Below are 23975 nucleotides of genomic sequence, written 5' to 3'. Positions count from 1 at the left end.
ATATTGTACTGAGTATGTAAGGCAGGAATGAAATAAACAAACATAATAGAGAGATCATGGGTCATGAGACAAGGATACAACCTGCACAAGTGTCATAGGCAATCGTATTACTTTCATATTTCACATTTCACATAATCATAATATACATGTTGTCACATCCCATACATCATCACGTACATCATCATATGCATCATCACATCATATTCTGTATCGTCACCCGCGTCCGGGTAACCCAAATATGCCGCCCACTAGTGGTGATCGTGCCCGGCCCTCTAGGCGCGCTGTAAACGTAGCAGCCCGCATTAGCGGTGACATTCCCGGCCATATAAGCGCGATGGAATCGTATGCAGCCCGCATTCGCGGTGACATGCCCGACCATATAGGCGTGGTGGAATCGTATCATCACAACATCAGTCATGTCACACCCTAATTCCGCTAGGGTGTGATGGGCACCCGACCCTTACCTAGGTCCGAGTGAACCCTCAGACTCTTGCTGCACATAAAATCACGTCAAACTTTTCAAATCAAATGAGATGAAATACATCGTAAATGTTTTTTTAGAAATATTCTTCCACTTAGCTTCCAAGCATAACAAATCTATAATCATACAAAATTCAGTACATAACACAGACCGACATTTCGACTAACGGAGCCGCTTACAGACTGACAACCAATACCCACGACGCTGTCTGCAAAGTCTCTAACGTAATCCAGAAAGCATAACATACCAACTCTGACTCGGCAGCACTCCGGGAACAAATGGAGCTTGCCATCTGCACTGGAACATCTTCTATACTGTCTTCAACTCACCTGGGAGTACCTGCGCGGCATGAAACGCAGCCCCCGAAGAAAGGGGGTCAGTACGAAATATGTACTGAGTATGCAAAACATGAAGTACAGAAAACGAAGTCATAACCGAAGTAAAATGTACAGAAGGTGAGCACAATAACCAGAATACCAAAGTGTTGCATTTGACGTACAAATCATACATAGGAGGTTCCGGAAGACAAATACGGCAATCAAAATGCCAACATGCTTGCTTTCCTTTGAAAAACATTTCCGTCTCATACACACAGAAAACCAGACAAACAATTACCGCGACCAAATGTCCAGCGGTCACTATCACATAGTGCGGCATACCGCGGTCAGGAGTCCAGCGGTCAATGTCGCACACACCGCGGTCAAGAATCCAGCGGTCAACATAACAAATGCGGCATACCGCAGTCAAGAATCCAGCGGCCAATGTCGCACACACCGCGGTCAAGAATCCAGCAGTCAACATCACAAATGCGGCATACCGCGGTCAAGAATCCAGCGGTCAATGTCGCACACACCGCGGTCAAGAATCCAGCGGTCAATAACCAAATTTATTACTTTCCAAACATAAATCACATATGTCAGAATCAGGCATTACACATACATACAACGTGCCCCGGCCCTCGGTGAGGGACTCGGTGATTAGATTCATGTATGCCAAAATCGTATATCAGAAAAATACAGAAGGTAAGTAGCTTATCCAGAATATCAAAATACTTACTTTTATATCATACAAGAATAGCTCAAGTGAGACAAGCGAAGGAAGTTTCGGAACTTGTGGACCCACCTCGGGTCAAGTAGAGGTGGCGGATATAAATTACAAACATTGGACTCTATGGAGTCATCCAAGAAAGTTTCAAAGCAATCCGAATACGCTTGTGGAAGTTATGGATGTTTAGACACTTTTCCAACAAAACATAAGAATTATAGTTCAATTAAATTGAACGAATAGTATTCAAAATCAAACTCGGATTTCGATGGACAGAATTGTTCCCGAGGCTCAAGTCTTGACGTAGTATACATAGGACTTGCTAAAAGAAGGAAGGATAAAGCCTTACATACCTTTTCCGCTTCTTACGCTACTCCAAATTCAAGTCCCAAACTCTCCAAAATCTACAAATGGTCACATTTACCAAATATTAATTAGAGCTTTTAGGAATTCAATCTTGAATTAACATTTGTCTACAGAAATTTCGGCAGCATTTCCCCTGTAAATGCGCCATCCCCGAGAATTCAACTCGGCCAAAAGTACAACAACAAACCCCAGAATGGAACTCGGCCAAATTTACCAACAACATTACCAACAATGATACTAACAAATTCAACGATCAATCCCAAAATATATTCTAACATTAACAACTCTTGTCACACAAGTCAACAACATTCCATTTGTATTCAATTTAATCACATATAATCAAGCCAATACCAATGATTCCACATTCAAGTATAAATCCGAAATCATTCTAACATGATTCAAGAGTACTTCAAACAATTCACATAATATTCCAAATAACCCGACCAACATACCACTTCACCCGAAACCGTCCAAATTCAACAAGAACAATAACAACACATTTCCTTCATTCAAATTCATGAACTACACCAACCATTCACATGCTAACAACATTATTTTCCAAAAATACAAGAAATTGTATTAAAATCACATTATCTTCTAAAACAGCCCACGACGATTACAACTTCCACTTGAACCATTAAACCTTCATTTTTACCATAGAATCCACAACAACAACAACCAAAATGTCACCTAAAACTCATTCACCATGTTCTACCAAAACAGCCCCTACACGGCTCAAACAAAGCTTCAACATCAACCCACACAATTTTTGCATTCAATTCCACATCCACCAATTCATACCAAGATTAATCATTTCCAAAACATGGAAAAAGGGAATGAAATCTTACCTTAGAAGCAAAACTCTTAAAGGAAGCATGTGACCTCTTCAAGTGCAGCCATGGCCGTGAGTTGCCATGGCTATTGTGACCTCCATCTTTTTCCTTCAATTTGCCATGAAATCCCTCAATTTAATTATGTAGAAAGGAAGGGAGAAGGGCTGAATTTTTCTGGAAATTTCTGGAACCTTTGTTTTGCTGAAAAATGAAGTTTTTTGTCTCTTTAAAGAAAAGGCCAAAGTCGGTTTTAACGTCTGAAATGTTGTTTCTGCGTCGACAGTTCAGTTTGTAACGTCTATAATTCTCTACTCCGATGTCCTATCAATGAATGGTTTGTTGCATCACAAACTAGACTCGATGAACTTCATTTTAAGCTTTTAAAACACCTTAAAACTCCACATATACTATGAGATATGCGCCTCCAGAGTTGACTAAAATTTCGCCCAGCATTTTTTTTCAAATTTTCGTCGCACTTATTTTCTCAATTTGCTCGATCTCTAAATATTCTGAAGCTCTCCATTGCTACGGTAAGGTGCATGTCATACTCATGCTCTGAAAACGCGGGGTATAACAAGTCATAGCAAATCATTATTATACATCTCATGCCATAGCATCATGTTATCATTTCTTAGTATTCCATGTATCCCATAGTTATATTACCAGTTAGCATTATTCATTATTTTATTGTTATAATATACATTAGCATTAAGAGCACACATTAGGCTTTGAGACAACCACACTATGTCGGGGTGACGTAAGGTCGTGAACCCCCGAATGTATTATGGACCTTTAGGAGTATCTTGCCTCGCCTTGAAGGAAATAAAGCATAAGGCGAGTGTTAGCAATAATAACATCATTAGCATCGTAGGAACATCATGTTACAATTTCCCGAATCTCTATACTCCAGCTTATTATCATCATTATCATGCTCATAGGCGACTCAATAAATAGAAGGGCTCATAAGCTTCATCTTATAGAAGGATTGTGGAAAAGGTTGAAGGATTTATGCCTTTTGGAAGAAGAGTTAAGCGTCACATACCTTTCTCGTTTAAGCAATCTAGCGTTCGCTTATTCTTCTTCAATGTCGCGTCTCTACCTTCAAAAGAGTATTCGTACTAACATTAGTCAATCAACCATAATAACGCACTACTAATTCTAGAGAAAATTGGGCAGCACTTCCTTTGTTTATACTACTTTTCCCGTATTTCATATCAACTTCTAAACATCTACAACACAACTCACAATATCGCAAGCAACAATCATCATTTATATACTTTAGGCAAAATCCACCATTTCTCTCCAATTTCTTCACATTTATGGTTATAGGTTCGCTATCGTATTTTCCCACGTATCACACTTATCTCATGGTCTACATATCCTTTATAACGTATTCATACTCACAACACCCTAACATTCATGATTCAATTCAACTACCATTCAAACATGACACTATTCATTCTTAAATGACCCATTTGCTATGCTTTTCTACAAGTCGGGTACCTTAACCCTCCAATACCTTAAACAACATGTAATGGTCATGAAACTTACCTTGGATGATGGTTGAACAAGCCTTGAGTGGAGTTTCCCTTCTAGCACCAAAACCCTATCTCCGCTCTTTTGGGATTTCTTGAATTAGATGAACTTTGGCTAGGTTTCATACACTTGGGTTCATGGATTTGGTGTTATTGATCATGGATTTCCCTTGATAAGTTAGCAATTGCATTTTGATGGCCCAATTTTACTCTATATGACTCTAGTGAATTAGAATCTTGAAAAGTCTCCTCTAGGGCTATAATTGAGTATTGATTTCTCTTGTTTAGATCAATTAATATCTCAAAAGCAAGTTGAGTATTAACTTATCTAATATTCCAGAGTATTGCTTTGTCTATCATTTAGAAACGTTGGTGTTGGTCAGTACTCTCCTTGTTGTTCTTCGTAAAGGAGGTATACTTGTACTCCTTGCACCCTTTTGTTTCTTTCAAGTCAGTCTGGCTTGTGCTAAGTGCCTATGGGATATTTTAGCTTCCACAATAGCTTCTTCTATATTCCTTTCCATATCTTCATCTTCCTGCTCATCTCTATATTGTATCTACTAAGGTGATATTATAACTTCTATTTCTGGCATAACCACCTGCAATGCAGTATTAGTGTTTTCATTTATCAATTTAGTGACATCTCTTGCATTCAAAGTTGATTCTCCTATTCCTTGTTGATCCAATGAAATGTTCGAAATTCCATTCTCATCTGATTCTACACCCCCTTGTTGAGCCAATGGACAATCAGTGTAAGAGCCCTTACTTGCATTTTAGAATGCGTCGTAAGTAAACCAACACGAACCCATAGGGTATGATGATATTTATAGGAATAATGATGGTTTAAACCAGTGTTAAGGAAGTGTCATAGGTATTAGAGGTTAAACGAATCAAAGAGAATAAGTTTAGTCAAAGTTTGACACTTTGCCATGAATCATGGAAAAATATGGGCCATTAAACCCATCCATGAACCATCAAATGGTGGTGCTCCACCATGAAACCCAAACAAAATGTTGGAATTGAAGTGGTGATCCGCGGTGGAAGATCATGAACAGTGATACGGTTTCATGGGGAGTGATTCCACTATGAATTTGAGGCATTAGGAAGCTTCTATTATAGTAAAATGGTGGGAGTTCATTTTCATTATATTTTTCACCCCACCCAGATCCTATAGCTCTCTAAAAGTTCTATAAGGGTTTCATATCACCCAAGTGATGTTCTACAAGATTATAACATAATTCCACCTTCGGGAAAGTCGTGGTACAGGTTTGGTTCTTTCATGTTGGAAGAACTTGAATCTTCCTTCTAGTTGGAGTATAGAGTGTAATGGGATTGATCATGTTGTTTAAGGTATGATTCTTCTTGTATTTCAGCTTATCTAGGCTTTGGATATGTTGGTTGGATGAGAACTTACGGCTGCCGGTTCAAAGTCGTAAATGATCTATTGGGTGTTGTTGTGTGTAATTTTTGGGGTTGTTCTTTCTCAGTTGAGGTGCTTGTGATATAGTATAGATATATATCTCTATTATGGTTGTTGTTATGAGTTTTAAAAGGGATGGCGGCATGGAGAAACGCCATTTAGATAATCGTATAGCGAGCTTGCAACTCATTGTGTTGTTGTTCTGCCTTCCCTTAGCTTGACACTAGTATTATTTTTTGTAGAGAAGACCAATTTTATCATCGTCGATAGAGTGGACATTAAATTTATGTAATGGCTATTTCATTGTACCTCTGATAGGCATGCGTCTTCTTCTAATGCGATCTTAAAAAATGAAAGCTTTTAAAGAAGAGTTTTTCGCAAAACACAAAGAAAAGTTTTTCGTAAAACACTCTACTTATGATGTTCCCTTCCGTCATATGTCACGGTATCTTGATTGACAGAAGTTTTGTATCACTTGTTGTCTTTGTATTACCTATAGTCTTTGTCCCAATCAAAAGGAAATGTGTTAAGTAACATCCATAATGCCCTTCAATGACTTATAACTTTGAACGTCCCATATCGTTAAAGGAAATGTTAAGCCTCAGTGCTATTTTTTGGGTTTATTGCCTGTTTTACACACGAGACCTTTTTGTGGCTCGGTACATTCTAAACCCCAAGGTTATCTTGTATTTACTACTTTCTTTCACACGTGGGACCTCTTTATGGCTCGATACATTATTTTACACGTGAGACCTCTTTATTCCTCGGTACATAATCAGTTATATGCCTATAGTGGCCTTTTTACACACGAGACCCTCTTTGTGGCTCGGTACATTGTTTCTTTACTATGTGCCCATAGTGGCCTTTTGTTGTATTGTAATTGTTAAGTCAATTAGAAGATGGTAATCACACCCTCATATTCTTTCTTACTCAGTTACATTTGATGTTCGTTCATGTAGTTCAGTTTTACTTTACAATTATTCAGTTGCCTTACATACTCAGTACATTCTTTCGTACTGACGTCGCTTTTGTCAAGGGCACTGTAGTTCATACTGCAAGTTCAGATACACAGTCGGACAAGCCTCCTCAGTTGGCGTTGCTTGTGTTTAGCTGTGATTGGTAAGCTCCATATACTCCAAAGCTGCCAAGTCTAGAGGTTTTTTGTTGTGTTGATGTATAGACATGATAGGCAGGTCGAGCCCCTATCCCAACCATTTCAGAGATATTGCAGGCGCAAAAGATTGTAGACAACTGTCATATGTATAGTATGTGTTATGCCCTTGCCGGCCTTGATGGTCTTGTACGATACTCATGGTGGCCTTGTCGGTCCTTATATGTATATAAGTTTTGGTCTTTCTTAGTTCAATGGTTCGTTTAACCTTTTATCTTTAGATTATCATGAGTTACGGCCTTGTCAGCCTAGATATCTCAAGTTATCATGTAATTCGGCCTTGTCAACCTAGATGTTTCCATATATGTTCAGATTGTATGTATTATAAGTTGGTACACTCGGTCAAGTAAGGCATGTACTAGGTGTCGATCTTGTCTCCCCAGGTTTGGGGCATGACAAACTTGGTATCAGAGCAAATATGTGTCCTAGGAAGTCTAAAAGTCGTGTCTAGTAAAGTCTTGCTTATGGATGTGTTGTGCACCGCACTTATAATCAGGAGGCGACAGAACATTCACGGATGGTTGCCTTTCATTCATACATCAGATCATGCTCACTCATAAGAAAATAAGTCTAACTTATGTTTAAATAAGTGATGTACAGTGATGCTTGTGACTAGAAAAACTACAGCTAGCCAAACGGCTACTGTGGCTGCGGGAGAGGATACTAGTAAAATGTTGCCTGTTAATGTGGCCTAGTCTGAGGCGTAGGGTGAGTCTCCTGCTCAGCCATCACCGACTCCACCACCACCCGAGGAACACTATAGAGCTCTAACACACCCAGTTTATCCACCATTTTTCATCGGATCAGGATATCGGAGTGCGGTACAGTTGTTGACGCACTTGGTAGCTACGCAGACTAAGCGTCAGATGAGAGAACAGGAAAGTACTGGACCCTCTGAGGGGTCAGGGAGTTCTAGAGTTTATTGGTTTTATCCTCTAGAGTTTACGGGGTCCGACATAGATGAAGATCCTCATATCTTTATGATCATCTTCGTAGGATATTCAGAGTAATGCATGCTTCGAAGATCGAGGCAGTGGAATTCACAGATTTTAGGCTACAAGTATGAATCATGGAAGCTGTGCAGGGTACCGAATGCATCTCCAGTATAATGGGAGGATTTCTCAAAGGACCTTTTGGATGATTATCTTCCACTAGAAATTTGAGAGGCTGTCAATTCTTAGCTATCAGGCAGGGCAATATGAGTATTTGGGAGTATAGTTCCAGGTTTGATTCCCCAGCTAGATATGCCCCGACGATTGTGGATACAATGCGATCCAGAGTGCATCAATTTGTGGCTGGTCTTGAGCCTCATTTGATTTGAGATTCTAGTACGGCATCCTTGCACGATAATATGGATATTTCTTGGATCCAAACCTTCAGTCAAAAATAAAGGCGCACAAGTGTCAGTTTAGGGTTAGTCGGTGTATAGAGAGGGAGCAGCACATGAGAGCCAGATCTTTTGGATACTACATACAGGCACGGCGTGGCTTTAGGCCAAAGTCTTATGGACGACCACCTTGGCCTCCACCATCTCAATTTTAGGGTTACAGATTTGACCGTGATTCCAAGTCAGGATAGTGGGATAGCTCATAAGTGTCAAGTTCTCAGCATTAGAGGAGTTTTGCTCGGATGAGGCCATCTCCACTGTGTTGTGATGATTTCAGTAAGGGACATTTCAGGCCATATCATTTGGGCTCGTGTCACGACCCAACCCCGTAGGCCGTGACTAGTGCTCGAACTGGGCACCCGAACACACTCATCAAATCTGAATCACATACAAATAGCGTATACGGGCACAAATATCACACGCTGCCTCAAATTATATCAAACTGTCTCAGACACATTTCAAACACAACCATATGTGTACATATATATCAGAAGCCGACAAGGCTATCAAATGGCGCAACGACCCAAAACATATACAAACGCACGCCGACAAGACTGTCATGGCGAGTGGGATCATACAAACACACCTATACAGAAGTAGGCACAACCCACATATACGTCTACAGACCTCTAAACAGACCAACCGAATCATATGGCGGGACAGGGCCCCGCCGTACCCCTGAACAAGTACATACATATGTAGCGAACGAAGATATATACCAAAATGTAGGCTCCGGAATAGAGGAGCACTCCAAACAGCAGAAGAGGGTGTCCTAAGCTGGTGGGTCACCAAACTGTGCGTCTGCACCTGCGGGCATGAAACGCAGCCCCCTCGAAGAAAGGGGGTCAGTACGAAATATGTACTGAGTATGCAAAGCAGAAGATACAGAAAACAAATCTGATGCATAAACGAAATAGAAGTACAAAACATAAGTGCAAACCTGTCACGACCCGTCTAGGGGCCGTGACGAGTACCCGATACTTGTACCGAGCACCCCTTGTCTATCGTTTTACCTTTACCTCTTAGCAAGCCATGTAAACAGAGGCATTTTTTTTTTAACATTAACATTAGCGGCGCCATTCTGAACATAGACTAATAAACTTCGTTATCATTTATACATCAACATTAACATGCCAAAACACCATATATCTAACTGTACTTAACTGACTGTACATAACTGTCTACGAGCCTCTAGACGTAGTACACTTATACATAGAAAGGGCTGAGTACTACCGTGCCCGAATATATATACACAAAATAGTACCAAGGAAGTGAGGCTCCGGAATAACTGGAGCACTGTCAACACTGCTGGTAGAGCTTCTAAGGATCAAATCCGCCTGTCTGCTGACCTGCGCGGCATGAAACGCAGCGTCTACAAGAAGGGACGTCAGTACGAATAGTGTACCGAGTATGTAAGGCATGAATAGTAATATACAGAAAATATGAATCATGTATAATGACATAAGAGAGTTACAACACATGTCCTGGGATAGAAACATAATCTGTATATATATATACCCTTGGCAGGTGCTATGCGTACTTAGCTTTCCTTTAAGAATCTTTCCTTGTTCATATACATATACATATAAAATAGGATATCTCATATTGCTGAGGCGTCGGCAGCCGATCCATTTAACCATAAATATACACATCCCGCGTCCGGGCATCCCGCGTCCGGGACGATATCATATCATGTAATGCCAACTGATCAGGTGGATATGCGTTCATAACGCTCTGCCCTTACCTCCATTTCCCCCGTATACATATGCATATATCATGTACATATATCAACGTCTATAGCTCTCTAGCTCTTTTATCATATACATATACGTGTGTCATGTAGGTACATCAGCGTCTATAGCGCTCTGGTGCTTTTATCATATACATATACGTGTGTCATGTAGGTACATCAGCGTCTATAGCGCTCTAGCTCTTTCGTCATGTGCATATTTTAAAAATATATACGCATATCCTACATACATTTACATGTCTTATATGCATTTACGTATCTTATAAACATATATCTCATATGCACGCAGGAGAGCCCAAAGAAGCATCATGTAGTCATCGGAGTGACGTAAAGTCGGTAACCTCCGATTACATTATAGAATACTCGTGATCGCTTTGTCTCACCTTGAAGGAACGAGTATTTTAAGGTGAGACTATCAACGGGGAATAACATTAAAGTAAACGTAGAATGAAATCGGGGCATCATAGATGACAGTTCATAGACTTTGAAATCTTTTAGAAAATAAAGTCATAGCTAGGAAATATAAATAATATTCAAAAATTAGTTTATCATTTTCATGTTTACATAAGATACTTAGCTTAGTCATCTTAGTCATAGAGTCGTTCCGGTAGTACGTATCATAGGCATATTCTCTTATCTAACATCATTGTTATCATTATCGTCATGGAAGTGCCCTCGTTAGAGGAGTCATAGTATTTATCATTTGGTAACGAAATCGGGATCAAAAGTTCCCTTTGGATTCACTTCAAGTAAGTCAAGCAAGACTGTAAGGAAAAATCCGAGAGTAGCGGGCCCACCTCGGGCCGGATGGGGTGACGTATATGATTTACATATATTACGTGTCATGTCATTACTTGTGAGGGTCCTAGGGTAATCGGGTCCCACTTATGCAAGTTCTAGGGGTTTAAGAGGTCTTTCCATCATTTGCACACTTTCTAGTTCAATTCTATTGAACAAAAAGTGGAAAACTTTAGGTGCGGATTCCGGGGAACCGAGTTGTCCCCGAGGCTCGTACCCAACTTATTTCAACTAAGACATGCCATAGAAAGAAGACTGAAGCCTTACATACCTCTTTCCGCTTCTTTTGCTATTCCGAATTCACGTTGCAATCTCGTCAAAATCTGCAAATTGGTCACATTTACCCAAACTTTCATTAGGGTACTTAGAGTTAGAATCTTAAGGAACCACTTGGCTACCGAAATTTCGGCTGCACTTCCTCTGTAAATATACCATCCTCAACATTCAACATAGCCAAATTATCATCAATCACAATCCGGGAATTCAAACCCGGCCAAACTATTAACATAATTCAACAATCACACTAAAAATTCACATATTCCATTCAAGGTGCATTCCAACACTTCAATTAACATTCTACCTCCTTCAATACTCTCCAATTCCAATGAAACAACAATAACCTTATAATACATATATTCCAACAACATCATAGTAATACCATTACATGTCTTCCATACAAAAACATTATTTTCAATTTACACAAACTTCCAATTGCCAATACCTCACCAAACTTATCAAGTCTTTATTTGCGATATAACATCTACAACACAACGATTAAGATATTAATTATAACTCGCTCATTATTCTTTCACAACTCACCAATATACACGACTATACATCAAGTATAGACGGCCACATATACCATGCACACTCACACGGCTCCAACATGTATACACCACTACAATCTCTCCAAACTCATTCAACTTCCATTTTCCACATATCATTCACAACAATAACAACTAAACACTAATTAAAATAATTGAAGCATGACTCCTACACACACATATATATATATACACACCCATATACTATATTTCTCTCCTTCATGAATTTCATCCATTTTAGCATACTACAACACATATAAACCATATATAACACATAAAACAAGATCAAAACTCACCTTTCTTCTTCAACTTCTCACTTGACTACAACTTGACAACTTGTATGATTTTGAATTTTTCTTGCTCCAACAACAACTCCACCTTGTTAATCACTCTTTACTTGGTAGAAAATGATTTTTGGAGAATTTTTGCAAATTTTTCTTGTGAAAATTGCTCTTGGCCGAAATGGCCTTAAGTTTTTCTCCTCTCTCTTGTTCTTGCTTTTCTTGACATTTCTAGAACATTATGTGGAATAAGATGACTTAGTCATCTTATTTATTGACCAAATTTTATTTAATATGGGCTTGGGCCATAACCATGGCCGGTTGGGCCTCACAAATTTTGGGCCTTATTATTTTTTTTGATTTTTTTGGGCCAACTCGGTTTGGTCCCGAGTTGGGCCTAGCCCACTGACCCTTCGACCTTAAAACGTTCATCCTTGTACCGAAGTCACCTGGGCACCCACGACCTATGGTTGGAAAGCTAATTCAATTATCTACAACTTCTATATCTTGATACTTTTCCAAATTCCAAACTTATAATACCGTTTTTGCCCCTTGAAGTCAGATCACCCGAAAACGTTTTCTTAAAAATATTCGTTTGGAGGACTTCCACTTTGATTTGGCCCAAGGGTCCTTCTTGAGTTGTGTTTAACTTCTCATATGTGATTCGTATGAATTTTCAGATGTCCCAAAAAAATCTCGATGTGTGGGTCCCACCTCAGCAATTAATCTGACGTTCAAAAATACGGGATATAACAAAACCCAAAATACCAAAATGTTTACTCTCAAAATATAGTCATGCATAGGGCACAGAGAATATGGTCGCCCGCCCGTCGATGGCGCCATAACACAGCATAACACCAGAAGTTTCAAATCTTCGTATCCCCGTCACACATCATAACACAACATAACGCCATACACAGCATAACACCAAATATAAGTGGAACCCGGCCCTCTAGCGAGTGGCTCGGTGAACCATAAACACAGCATAACATTGGAGTATAATAAAGTGCGCACGACAACAGAACCGGCCCGGGATCCGGCGAAAGATATAACAGAACGCACGAGCAGAGTCGTGAGTAACCATATGCATAAAATCATTATCATGGACTCAAATATAAGTAAAATGACCATACTTGAAAATCGAAATAATAGTCATACCTAATTCTTTCAAAAGTCTTCCGAATTACGTAAAGGAAAGTCGCGGGACCCATGGACGGGTATCGACCCGAGCCGGGCCCGCCTATGGAGAACATACTCATCATACGCCATACAAACTCCTACGAAGATATCGAAGCAATCCGAGCCTTTATGTGAAAGATACGGCGTCCATAATTACGGAATTCTTTAAAACAAAACTTTTTGTGAAACATTTGGAAATCAGTTATTTCGAAGACATAAGGATTCATATTTCATCACATCAAACATACGAGTGCCAAGAAATATATAAGAGTCATAACGTACTCGGATTGCGAATTTAGAATTTCCTCGAGGCTCGTGATATAACCTATGTATAACTAAGGCATGCCAAAAGAAGGAAGGTTTGAGCTTTACATACCTCGTACGCACTCCAACCTAGCCCAACTCAAGCTAATCCCAACCTACGCCTCTGGCTCCCCAAGGTCTACAAATACGCCAACGAATATCAAACATTAGCCATAGGCACTTAGGCGATTTATTCCAAACTAACACTCAATTCTACAGAAATTGGGGTAGCATTTCCCCTGTAAATAGGCCAACCCCGAGAATTTAACTCGGCCAAATCAACAATCACAACCACAATAACAAACCTAACAACCCCAATGACCAATCCGAAAGGCAATATAACATTAATAACTCTCTTTTACATCATTCAACAACATTCATAATATTCAATTCGACGGCTTACATTCAAGACACAATACCGCTCATACATTCAATTACCAACCCGAACCCATACCAACAATATTCAAGGACATTTTAAACAACTTACACAATATTTCCAACAATCCAACAATTGCTCCAATTTTTCCGAAAACAGTCCCAAACCCGAGAACCTCGCTATACGCACTTCCGACTTTCGAATCATGATTTGCACTAATAATCCATATTCTAACAATGCTATTATCATAAAAATAAAAATTGCATTAATTGCACATAATTCTCCAAATCAGTCCGCAACACTTACCATATCAACTTGCGACATTAAACTCTCATTTTCAACATAAAAGTCATCACAACAACCACTAAAACACTGAGCGACATTAATGTGTTCTTTGGCATATAGTATGACCCACATTCGGCTATCACCACACATGCATATATTAGTGATTCTTAGCCATCCTACACACTACAACAATCAAACATGCTACATAAGATCAATTCATCACCTCAACACCACACAACATACACACACCTCACACGGCTAGCACACCATGCACACGACCCACTTCCAACATACCCTATCTCATGATTTTCATCCATTTTAGCATACCACAACATGCATACAACATTTATAACACATAAAAAAAGATCAAATCTTACCTTTCTTCTTCAACTCCACACTTTGCCTAGGGTTTGCGATCTACTAAACAGATGGCTTGATCGCTCCAACAACACTTCCACGTTTCTTAGGGACCTCCAATTAGTGGATTTGCACCAAAGAAATATTTTTGGAATGGCTCAAATTGGACTTGGTTTTTCTTAGGCTTGGCCGAAAGGTTGTTGTTGTTGGTCTTCAATTTCTTGATTTATTTTCTAAGTTGTAATGAGCGAAGATGACTTAGAAGTCATCTTTTAAGCCCAAGATGAACCCTCCAAGTGTCCATGGTCCACCCATGAGTTGGACCATTTAAAATTGGCCACAAAGTGTGTGGGACTACTTGCATGATTTTCAACTTCCAATTATGTGACTTTTGGTCCCAACTTTTCCTAAGTGTTCCATGCCAACAATTTCATGAACAACTTATGTCTCAAAATAAAATCGAAGGTCAAAAGTCTCGACTTCAAGTCCCGGAATGGTCTTGGCCCTAACTTATCATAGTTAATCCGGATCGTCCCAATGTATAAAATACGGGACATAACAGCTCGAATGTGTGTTATGCATATGGGCATCCCTGTCATATTATGAGGGATTGTCTGAGCAGAGGGCTGGGTGGTATGGACCAGCCACCGGGATCAGTAGCAGCGTTATCATTAGTTGTACGCCCTTCAGAGTGTGGTTCACAGTCTTCAGCCGATCAAGGTAAAGGAAATCAAGGAGCGTCTAGTTCTGGCGGTTAAAAGAATCACATCTATGCTTTAGGAGGTCGACAGGACATGGGTCCTCACTTGATGTTGTGACAGGTATATTTTCTATTTCTTCGCATGATGTTTATGCTTTGATAGATCCTAGATCTATTTTATCATACGTTACTCTGTTTATTGCGGGGATGTTTAGGATAGCACCCGAGTCATTAAGAAATCCATTTGTCGTGTGTGCACCAGTTAGTGAATCGCTTATTGCTAGACGAGTCTATCAGGTTGTGCAGTAATAGATTGTAACTGTCATACCTTACTAGACCTAGTTGAACTAGAAATAGTAGACTTCGATGTTATATGGGCATGGATTATATTTCACCAGGTTTTCCAAAGTTGATTGTCGGACAAAGATTATATATTTAAATTTATGGGCGAGCCAGTCTTGGAATGGAAGGGCAATGCGGTGATGCAGAAGGGTAGGTATATTTTCTACCCCAAGGGGAAGAAGTTGATTTCTAGAGGATGTATATATTATCTTGTCCGAGTCAGAGATGTAGAGGATGAACCCCTGACTCTTCAGTCTGCTCTATTAGTTATTGAATATATTGATGTGTTTTCGGAAGAGCTTCCAGGTATCCCTCCAGAATGGGAGATTGATTTGGGGTTGATGTGATTCAAGTTATTCACGGGATATCTAGCCCTCCTTATGGAATGGCTCCTGCCGAGCTAACAGAATTACAGGGGCAGCTGAACGATTTGTTAGAGAAAGGATTCATATGCCTAGTACTTCACCGTGGTATGCACCAATGTTATTCATACGAAAAAAAAGGATTGTTAAGGATGTGTATTGACACGCTGCAGCTGAATAAAGTTATAATAAAGAATAAATATCAACTTCCAAGGATTGATTGAATATTTGATCAGTTGTATGGCGCTAAATGTTTCTTAAATATCGACTTCAGGTCAGGGTACTATTAGTTAAGAGTAAGGAAGAATGATATCCCAAAGATGGCCTTCAGAACCAGATATGGTCACTTTGAGTTCTATGTGATGTCATTCGGGCTGACAAATTCCGCAGCAGTATTCATGGATTTGATGAATAGTGTATTCTGGCCGTTTGTAAAAATATATGTGACAACATTCATTGATGACATTCTGGTCTATTCACGTGCAGAAAAAAAAAGCATACAAATCACTTGCGAGCAGTGCATCAGACACTCCAATATCTTAAGTTATACGCAAAGTTTTCAAAATGTGAATTCTGGTCAAATTCAATGGCATTCCTAGGCCATACTAACTCAAATGAAGGCATTAGAGTTGATACTAAGAAGATAGAGGCTGTAAAGACTTGGCCTAGACCCACGACTACAATGAAAGTTCATAGTGTCATGGGGTTGGCAGGTTATTATCGGAGATTTATGGAGAGTCTCTCCTCCCTTTTAGCACCATTGACGAAACTAACTCAAAAAGCAGCTAAGTTTCAGTGGTCCGATTCTTATGAACAAAGTTTTCAAGGGTTGAAAAATAGATTGACGTCAGCACCAGTTCCTACACTCCTAGAGGGTTATGCGGTCTATTGTGATGCTTCATGTGGATGTTTGGGATGTGCCCAAATGCAACATGGAAAAATAATTGCTTATCCTCTGAGGCAGTTTAGGAAGCACGAGAAGAACTATGCGATGCATGATTTAGAATTAGCAGCAGTTGTATGCGCACTGAAGATATGGTGATACTACTTGTATAGTTTTTATTTTGACATATTTAATGATCACAAGAGTGTCCAGTATATCTTCAAGCAGAAGGAGCTAAACTTGCCAAAAAGGAGATGGCTCCAGTTATTGAAAGATTATGATGTTGGCATCTTGTACCATCCGGGCAAGGCTAATGTTATGGCTGACATCCTTAGTCGCCGATCTATAGGCAGCCTAGCATATATGGGGGTTGAGAAGAGAGAGCTAGCTAGAGAGCTACATCAGTTAACGAGTTTGGGAGTCTGATTGACAGACCCAGCTAATAGAGGCATTGCCATTCAGGATATGGCAGCATCATCTTTAGTAATAGAGGTAAAAGAGTGACACTATCAAGATCCTACCTTATTATAGCTCAGATAGAATGCTAAACAGAATAAGGCGACAACCTCCGAGTTAATGAAAGATGGGCTCCCGACGTACCGGGGCCGATTATGTGTTCCAGATGTAGAGGGACTCTGTGACAAGATCATGGCAGAAGTACACCATTCACAGTATTCTATTTATCTGGGGTCGACGAAGATGTACCGTGACATCAAAGATGTGTATTGGTGGAATGATATGAAAAATAATATTGTTGAGTTTGTGGCTCATTGTCCTAATTGGCAACAAGTAAAAGTTGATAGACAGGTCCAAAAGTTGAGGACCAAAGAAGTAGCCTTCGAAAAAGTCCTATGGAGCAATGAGAACTTTGAGAAAATAACATAGGAAGCCGAAGAACAAATGTGATTCAAGTATCCTCACTTGATTCAGCCCGAAGGTCTTTTACAATTAACATTCGATTATGTATTCTCTAGTAATGTTATGTGCGATTAGACTTATCCTTCAGTCTATGATTAGGCGATGACTAAAGTTGAGCTGTTGTAGTGCCTCTAAAGCCAGAATTATGAGGGCACGAAGTGAGTTATGATCTAAAGTGTATGTATTTGATTTTTGATAGTCGTGTTAGGTTAGTACGATGATATGTCATATTATATGGCCCTGTGAGTCATGTATTGTGATTTCCAGCTAATTTGTCGGTTGTGCATAGTTTTGTTTATAGAGGAGGCTCTGTTGAAATTTTTGAAAACCCTTTAGAGTTAATTTTATCCAATATATGCCTCTACATACGAGGACTAATATTCCTAAGGGGGAAGGATGTAACACCCTGTACTTTCATGCTAGAATGCATCGTAAGTAAACCAATATGAACTCGGAGGGGTTAATGTCCTTTATTAGGATAATCATGGTTTAACACAAGTTTTAAGGAAGGGTTGTAGGGATTAGAGGTTAAACAAATTAAAGAGAATAAATTTCACCGAAGTTTGACATATTGCCATGAATCACGGCTATGATTTAGGCCATGAAACCCAAATCACGGACCATCACATGGTGGTGCTCCACCGTGAAACCAAAACAAAAAGTTGGAATTGAAGACATATGAAGTTATTAGAACAACGTCACGGTTGAAGATGATGGATCGTGAAATGGTTTCACGGGTCGTGATTCTATCCTGAAATTGAGACAGCAAGAAGATTCAATGATATATAAAAACGAGAGTTCATAATTCACTCCACACCGATCCTATAGCTCTTTAAAAGTTCTCTAAGGGTTATAATATCACCTAAGTGAAGTTCTACAAGATTATAACATAATTCTACCTTCGGGAAAGTCGTGGTGCTAGTTTGTGTCACGCCCCAACTAGGATAGGCTCAACTGGTACCCGGTGCCTTACCTAACTAAGCACCCTGATGTAGCATGTGCTTCCTCAAAACAATAAACCAACAAAGGCCAACATAAAATAATTTTGAAAGTTAGGGAGGTATGGCTCTCGATAGCTTAAAACATTTAAAGATATGTATAAACATGTGTCGATGAGCCCACTATATGTATCAAGTCCACAACAGAGTCTACAAGGCTACTAGAGCAACTAAACAAACATAGGCCATATGTCTACAAGACTCTAAAGTACATCATATTATAGTCAGGACATGGTCCCGACCTACCCATATAGTATATACATAACCAGATTATACGACTCGGCTACTCCGGAAGAAGTGGAGCTGACTGATCAATGCTGAACTCCGGGACAGCCTACAGTAGAGGGTCGTCAACCTATCTACTTGGACCTGCAGCATGAAATACAACACCCTCGGCAAAAGGGGCATTTGTATTAAAGAATGTACCGAATATGTAAGGCATGATAAGTGACATATGAAGGAAGATAAGTAAAGGATGATATCACAACCTGACTAGGGGCCATGACGGGTACCCTGGGCTAACCACTAAGCACCGCTCGTACCGTTACCCAATGTACACATCAAGCGTTCATTCATTAATCTAATCCTCAAATCATAGGAAAACCATTTTTCATTTGGAATAATACTTTTATACACATAAGCCCTTCGGCTATAAAAATAATATACATACAATAATAACTGTTATACCCCTTATTTTTGTACGTTGGAGTATTCGTAAGCTAATCGACATAAGTTCAAGGACAAGATTATTTTTGGGATATGAGACAAGGACTTTTTAATCCCGATTTTAATGATGCACGGTTTGCTAGCTAATTACTATTAGTATGGAAACATTAGTGAAGATTAGGGATTAAATAACCATGATTATATTATTAAGTGGGGATTAATAATTAATTAACCTAATTAGTGTATCAAGTGGGCCCCATGATCATAATTAACCATGGTTATAATTAACCATGATCAGAATTAACCATGACCAAACCACTAAGTGGGCCCCACTACAACATGGCTGATTAGGATTGGTCCATGCCATAGTGGGACATGTGTCAACTTAGTGGGCTGCATATATAAGTCATGAGATGACTCATTATTCACCATTTCGTCATCATAATTTCTTGAAACCATTCCTAGCACAAGCCATGGTAGCTCACGGCCATGGCATGTCAGTCCACAATCAACTTTAGATTTTGATTGCAAAGAAAATTAAATCCCTAAGGTGTTCTAAGAATTTAAAGGAGCAGCAAGGTTAGAGTTTAAGTTGAAGGTGATGAAGTGGTGCAAATGGTGCAGGTTATTATAGGTCTGTCCTAAATAAATTTGAGGTAAGATTCCTTATTTTGTCATGAAATTGGAGTTAATGATGTTGTAATGGAGAGATTAAATTGTATTAACTGGAATTGGAAGTAAGAAGATTGCATGATTAATGTTGGCGTGTAAGTGGGCAGAATTGGAGTTGTTCCAATTAGATTGGGTTTGATTGTTATTGTTGTTATTAATGTTATGGATTATGTGTTAAAAGTGAAAGGAAAGCTTGAATCATGCTAGAATTTGTATTGATTTAGTGGGCTGTTCTTGTGGAATTGGAGGATTAAGTGTAGTTAAGATTATGTATTGTGTTGTTATAATTGATGGGCTGTTTAGTGCATGTTCTTGTTAAGTTATTGATGGGATTTGCTTGTATATGGATAATAGTCACTGATTGTTGTGTTGCTTGATTCAAAAGAAAAGATAAGTTTAAAACGTACCTCTAGTAGTCCGAAATATTGATTTTGGGTGGTTGTAATTGTTGGACTATTATAAGGTCGTTTCGATGAAGTGTTGTGGTTATAGATTATTAAAAGTAACTTGAATATGTCGTAGTCATTATGTTGACTATTATTGAATGTTGTAATGTGTGGACTGATTTGGAATGTTATGCGGGCTATTTCGGGGTATCCTTGGATCTTGTTTTGACTAGTTCTTGATGCGATAACTTAGATGTGTCGTTGTTGATGTTATTTTGGTTGTTGTATAGTTGGCTTAGATGTGAGGAGAATGAGCGATATAGGGGAGGTGCTGCCCAATTGTCTAGAAATAAGCTACTAATGTTGAAGTACGTTTTAAGCCCTTCCGTAGCTTAACCATAATCTTGACGTCTTAATATAGGTTGAGATACTTTGGGTAGCATACACATATAAAGTCACAGATTAAGCGCCAAAGGTATGTAAAGCTATCCCTTCTTTCTTTTCGGCATGATCTATGTGAGACAAGTAGACGACGAATGTATAACTCCCAAGAAGCTCTTATTCTTAGAGACAATAGGATGGCTAATGTTCTTCATTCCCAGAACTTACTTCATTATGTCTTGATACGTGTCTATGATTCCTGAAGTTCTATTTGATATATTCCATAGTGACATTCGAAGGATACTTGACATGACCATTGTCTTTGATTTTCAAATGATAGTTCATTTTGATTATTCTATTGAGTATCAGATATGACTTAGTTTACATATGGTTGCTCACTACTCTACTCGTGCATGCTGTTAATGTATCTTTCACTGAGTCTCGGGCCGGGTATGTTTTCGTGCACAGTTTCACTACATTGTTCTCTAAGTCCCTCACTAGAAGGTCGGGTACGGTATATATATATATATATATATATATATATATATATATATATATATATATATATATATATATATATATGTATATATATATATGATATGATGATGTAATGATGGCACCGAGACCCCTTATGGGCCGGGCATTGGTATACATGTATACGACTTTATTCACCGAGTCCATAATGGGCCGGATATGGAATATGATATAGCTGTGTATGATTTTCATTTCATAAGGCACAAGTACAGGGATATCTTGATTTTCATACTTGTCTCTTGTAATCTCTATTTCAGTCATAATCCTCTTTATTGTATTTCATGCTTTATATACTCAGTACATATCTCGTACTGACCCCCTTTCTTCGAGGGACTGCGTTTCATGCCCGCAGGTACAGACAGTTGGTTTGGTGATTCTTCAGCCTAGGACTTCTGCTCAGCTGTTTGGACAGCTCCATTGTTCCGGAGCCTAGATTATTTTGGTACAGATGTTTGATGTAGACTTATATATATCCAGGGGTACGGCGGGGCCCTGTCCCGTCATATTTTACTATGATACTCTTAGAGGTCTGTAGACATATGTGGGTTATATATAGGTTTTGGTCAGCTGTGTCTGTATGGATTGCTTTGGATATCCCCGTGTATAGCGGCAGCCTTGTCGGCTTGCATATTGTGTTATTGTTATGCGGTGACTCCTCAGGAGACAGGGTTATGATATGTGGTGTTGCGAACCCTTCGTTTGTTTTTTTTACAAGTTTCCATATTGTCCTTAGTTTCAGTTTAACTATATTGAATAGGTCCGTATAAAAGTGTCCAGTTCAGAAACTAGTCATGGCCCATGGGGTTGGGTCCTGACAAAAGTGGTATCAGAGCAGTTCATCCTCGGAGTGTCTACAGACTGTGTCTAGTAGAGTCTTGTTTATCGGTGTTTTGTGCGCCACATCTATAAACAGGAAGCTACAGGACATTTAGGATGTTACTTTTCCTTCTTACTCTAGATCGTGCAATAGTGCCAAGAGATAGGAAATGATATCCCTTATATATTGACCTTTCATTTCCGCAGGAATGTGGTGTCGAGAAGAGAAGGTAAATAATGCTACTGGGAGTCATAGAGTTAAGATATTTCATTGAGGTTACGTTATCAAAAATTGTATATACAGAATGGCAAACTGGCCATCATCAAGGTAAGTTATTGTAAGTATAGTAAGAAAATGGATTGAATGTATATATGTTGTTGATAAGTTCAGTTATAAGGTGCGCACAGAAAAAGCTGAAGGAATCAGTAACGGTAAGCAGAATATATGTCAGATATAGTGTGAATGTAGCAGGTATGATTGAAACCTGCAGTTAAAGATTGAAAGGGAAAATAAACAAGGAAGTGTAACAGGTACAGTTTGAGTTGGACATACGAGGTAAGTTCGTCATTTTTATACTATTATTGATATGGGGAGCCCTGTGCGGCTATGATATGATATAATATATATGTATATGTTGGCCCTGTGAGGCATTGTTGGTATTTCCTGCGTGCAGGTTTTGAGGTAGTAAGAAATACAGAGGAAACTCTGCCAAAATTTTCCTAGAAATAAAAAAGAGAATGAGATATAAGTTCGTAATATTCTTGAAAGGTCGTGTCAATAGTAATGATAGGATTTGACTAGGCGGCGAGTACAGCTGACTTCGAGAAATAAAGTTAACTGTTGAATTGATAAGTAATAGTAATCATGAGGTCGATATCGATATGGTAAAAAAGAAATGCTAGGATAATTTGGAAGGGCTTGTGATAATAAGAGATGATTTAGAAAAGGCTGGCAAATTTTAATAGAGTGTTATATTGAGGTATCAACTGAATTGACAAGCAGGGGTGAATTACGACGAGTTTATAGTTAGAAGAAGTAATAGTATGATTGAGACAAGAGTACAGAGGAAAAACAATTGTGACGAATATGAATGTATTGATAAGACAACTTGTGAGGTATTAAGGATAAGATTGACCAGAAAGGGTAAAAGGTTAAGAAGTGTTACACTATAGGATTGATTACGAATAGGTTATTATGCGAATATAATAAGGATTGTTATGAAAATGAGTAAAGCCTAGCGAGGAAGTGACTAAAAGATACGACGTGATCTGTGTGACTAAAGTATAAAGGCGAGCTATAGAACGAATAAGAAAGACTTATAAAGTTCTTCTATAGGGAAAGTTCAGAATAAAGATTATGTGATAACAGAAATGATAGCGAGCACAAGAGAAGAAGGATTTAATTGAAGGAAGGTAATAAGAAGAAAGCGAGATAACAATGCAATAATAGGTTATGACATGTATAGCCGGGAACACAAGTAATATAAGTGACCGAACTGTGAAAGATCAAACTATAGAAAGATGATCAACGAGGTAGAATGAGTGCTAGAAAAAGGATTGGGATGATTAAAACAAATAGGGATGAACAGAATACGTTTTGAAAAAGAGAAAGGGATTATGCAGAAGTAGTCTTTTCTGAAGGGTACAGAGGTAGCATAAGATTCCTCGTGTATAGAAGAAAGGATGGACATAGACTGGGGAAATGGTAAGGGAATATTAAAGGAAGCACAAAAGATAGACGTAATTAATCGAGTATGAGTATAAAATAAAAGGGAAATATATAGCTACAAACTTAAAGGTGTAGTTATAACTAAGTAATTGTATTGTTGTAGTTGATGGAGTATGGTGTATTCGTGTTGAATTAGTTATATTGCTAAGGAATTATTACCACAGGGGTTAATCAAGGTGACGATCATGAATAAGGATG

At 38.9% G+C, this 23975-nt stretch overlaps 1 long non-coding RNA gene across 1 annotated transcript; it reads right to left on the bottom strand.

The window, feature by feature from the left end:
* Window positions 1-674: 674 nt before the first annotated feature.
* LOC132608846 (uncharacterized) lies at window positions 675-2903 on the bottom strand. The gene is made up of 3 exons (XR_009570548.1): window positions 2740-2903; window positions 1879-1929; window positions 675-820 (listed from the first exon to the last, which is right to left on the bottom strand). It is a non-coding gene; the product is annotated as an uncharacterized LOC132608846 (long non-coding RNA).
* Window positions 2904-23975: the final 21072 nt, after the last annotated feature.

The sequence above is a fragment of the Lycium barbarum genome, chromosome 9 (assembly GCF_019175385.1).
Source record: "Lycium barbarum isolate Lr01 chromosome 9, ASM1917538v2, whole genome shotgun sequence".
NCBI classification, from domain to species: Eukaryota; Viridiplantae; Streptophyta; class Magnoliopsida; order Solanales; family Solanaceae; genus Lycium; species Lycium barbarum.
This window is presented reverse-complemented; position numbering and strand designations above follow the sequence as displayed.